This window comes from Hordeum vulgare, chromosome 6H (assembly GCF_904849725.1).
Source record: "Hordeum vulgare subsp. vulgare chromosome 6H, MorexV3_pseudomolecules_assembly, whole genome shotgun sequence".
In the NCBI taxonomy this organism is placed as follows: domain Eukaryota; kingdom Viridiplantae; phylum Streptophyta; class Magnoliopsida; order Poales; family Poaceae; genus Hordeum; species Hordeum vulgare.
The window spans coordinates 244,385,334-244,389,235 of NC_058523.1; positions in this window are offsets into that span (position 1 = coordinate 244,385,334).

The following is a 3,902-nucleotide window of genomic DNA, read 5'->3' on the forward strand; positions in this document are numbered from 1 at the left end:
AGCAAGTAGTGGACCAGCCCACCACTGTTGCTCCTTCTCGTCTTCCTCACGCTAGGAGGACGAGCGCGTGGCCGAGGCGTGCCAGCACGCGCCGAGGCCACCTCCTGCTTGTTGCCACCGCTTGGAGGCCGATAAGGACGGTGCGAGGGCCTCTTGTGCACGCCTCCTTCTCTCTCGCTCTCTCCCTCTCCTTGTCGCTCTCTCTCTCTCTCTTGCAGCAGCAGCATGATGCACCCGAGAGCACGCCATCGTCACCTCTGTGCAATCTTCATTGCCTCGCCTTCTCAAGCTAGCCTCGAGGTCCGCCGCCACACCTTGGTCCTCTCCTCCGCAGGAATCAAGTTGAGGCGCTTCCCATCATCGACATGAAGCTCATCATCCCCATCTTGGTCACTGGAGCTTCACCGTTGATTCACGAGCTCTAGAGGTTTTCCGACCATGTCATCTGCTCCTATAGAACTCCCGTGAGCTCCTGCACCACCCCCTTTAAGCCCCATGCTCGATTTCGTCCCGTAGCCATGGCTCGTCGAGATTTTGAGCCTCCATCCGCAATGGCCGACGAGCTGTGAGCTCCCGAGGTCCCCGGCTCAAACCTGCATGCCTCATGTCCTCCTACTGATCCCACGGCACCGTCGAGCAGCTTAGTTGGCCTCCCTCCGCACCCCGGCGTTGTCCACGTCGGGCCCGTGCTTCGTCCGCCGCATACTCCGTCGCCACCGTCGTTGTAGTGCACCTTAGCTGCTACCAATTGCTGCGTGCGCGAGCCTGCGCTTATCATATAACACCTCCGCCGCTCAAATAGTCATCGGAGGGTGATTCCCGATGACCTCCGCCGCGTTTGCTGCCACCGATGGCTTAATACCGGCGGGATTGACCCTACTCACAATAAGTTTGACCCCTCTGGGTTAGTGATAGGTGGGCCAGTCCCATGAAGTTAATTAGCCTAATGAGTAAATTAAATATCTTAAATTTGTTAATTAACTATGACACTAACGTGTGGACCCCACATGTCAGATTTGACCCTGACCAGCCCGGTTGGCTTGATGAGGGCATCCTGGCATTAGGCTCCCGTAGTATAGTTTTTCTGGATATTTAAATAAATCTAAATGATTTATTATATTACAAATTTTTTTATAAAATTTGAAAAACATAGAAATTCAACCGTAACTTAGATGAAAATAAATTATAAATGAAAAATTATCAAAAAATCCAAGGAATCAGTTTATGGCATTTTCATGCATGTTAGAACAACCTATGACCTCTGTTTAGGACAATTCATTTAAATGATAATTGAATAACCATATATGGAGATTGAATTTGATCCTTTGGTTGAAACCAACTTCATTAATATTGTTGCTAGAGGAATTAGCTCAATCAACATAATATTGCCATGTCATGATCATGAAACATAAAGTTGCATTTCCGTGAATGAAATGTTATTCCTTTTCTATTGCTGGTGCTTGTTCACCCTCGGTAGACATTGTTTCGATGTTGAGATCGATGTCACCAATGAAGACTCATTGTTATCTTCACAAGTGTCATACAAGCAATTCCCCTTGAGCATATTGATAACAACCCACTCTCTCGCTCCTGCTCTCTTTTACTGCATTAGGACAACAACGTTGCAACTATTACATGTCTCGGTAGTTGAACCCATTCGTCTACATGACGTGTCTTTTCCATAGTAAATAGTTGAAACCATTTAGCATGAGTAGCAACTGCTTGAGCCTTTTTGTGCTTACTCGTTCATGCTTGCTTACTATGCCTGATGTGCTTAGAGGCGTGTAGGGTCTGATCCATCTGGGCGATGAATCGGAATGGTGGTGCTCATGTCCGACTATGTGAGAGTTAAGTGTGTGAATCCGATTTGGTAGGAGTATGTTATCCAAGACAAGATACTACCACACATTGGATTCTGCCAACTCGGCCCCTCTCGGCTTATTAATTGTCTAGATCTCTATTGAGGAGTTGCAACTAGTTTTTGGTGTTTGTAGTAATAGAGTTGGTAGACGTGTTTAGCTCTGCCCAACGGGGTAGGATTCAGTGCGGTAGATACGAAGTGGCATGGTGTACCAAGTGGCGCCCAGATGGTGGGTATGTGGAACCCTGCACACATCATTTGAGGCCGTAGAGGAAACTTCGGTCGGAATTCCATGTCGGTTAGTCTGAAATAGGCGATAAACCTAGACTAGGGTCTTATATGGTTAGCGGTCGTGGCCGACAGCCACGCTAGTGCTATCGCTTGAAGGTTGCCGAGATGCATGATGTGCATATGGTGATAAGTGCTGAGAGCGTGTGTGAAGAAGTATACCCTCACAGGGTGAATTACTCTGTTTGAATAGCCTTGTCCTCGGATATGGACGACTAGGAAACATTATGTGGTACATAGACAACTTGAAATGGATATCTAAAATATGCAAGATCAGTATGAGTGCTATGGAAGGCCTTCTCGTATGGAGACCGGAACAGATCCATCGTGGTGTATTGATTTGGTGAATATGTGGAGTCCTGTGTGCTATCGCACCTTAAAGAAAGTACTTGTAGTCGTATTACATGTTAACCAAGAGTCATAGCTAGCTTGCTAGAATAAACTCCACAACCCCTTCATTCATATTGATTCATATGTAGATAGTTCTGATGTAAGACTTGCTGAGTACCTTTGTACTCAAATTTGCTTAATTATGTTTTTGTAGAGGAGACATTTGTTTCACAATTGGTTCTATGCGATGTGTTTGATGTTAACTGAAATAGCTTGGGAATCCCAAATAGAGTTCCGGTTCCTTTGGTAGGGTTTTTGTAGCTTTTTAGGCTTTTCCAGTCATTTTTAGTAGATGTATTTGGTGCCTAAGGTGCTGGTGTGGGCGCCGAGGGCCGGGCCTCACGAGGCGCCCTTCAAGCGTGAAGAACCTATGCGAGGTAATTTTTTGGGTTCACTGCTCTAGGGGATGTCTGCTAGCTGCATGAACTTCAATGTTCAGGGCACACCTCTGCCCATCATATCATTTACGCATGCTTCCATAACTTATGTTGCATCCATTCGCCAATCTAACATCTTACCTTACTTGCATCTTAGGGTGATCTACACCCCCCCCCCCCCCCGCGCGCGCGTGCTCAGGGGCTCCGGCCGGTGCGCGTCGCCCCATCACGGGACCTGGGGAGGCCCAGCGGCTTCCCAAGGCCACAATCAACAAGATGAAATGGGGGCCGCTTGAGCGTCGAAAGGGGGCACCTAAGCATCGAGCCTCATGGGCCTTACCGGTCATAAGGCCACCTTCCACCTTTGATGTCACCCACGGACATTCAGTCGTTATCAGGGGTGGCAGGGCTTGACCCCGTAGTTGTGTTCGTCCATTCGGTGGCAAGCAACGACGGTTGGGAAATGTGCGGGACTGGGTCTTGGCGATGCAGAGCCGCTCGAACATCAAAGGGGGCTCCTGAGCATCGAGCCTCAGGAGCCTTACTGGTCATAAGGCCACCTGCCAGTCTTGATGTCATCCACGAACATTCGGTCGTTATCAGGGGTGGAAGGGCCTGATCCCTTAGTACATCTGTCATTCGGCCGTATGCAACGACGATCAGAAAATGTGCGGTATTGGGACCTGCCGACGTAGAGCAGTAGAAAAACCCTCAACCAGTATCAGGAGAAGGAGAGGGCGGGGCCTCGAAAGGACCCATTTACAAAAGGGGTTAGGGGCAAACCACTCCAAGGAGGAAACATCGCGAGGCCGGAGTGCCATGGCGTTCGTCCTACACTCCCCGCGAGACCTCTCAACCCGTGGCACCTCTGCATCGTCCTTCAATCCTTCCGGAACCTACTTCATCCCGTGACACTCTCACGTAATAACGAGTTGCGGCTGTATACGCCCGGGGACCCCCGAGCACGCAGAGGGGTCCCTCCCACG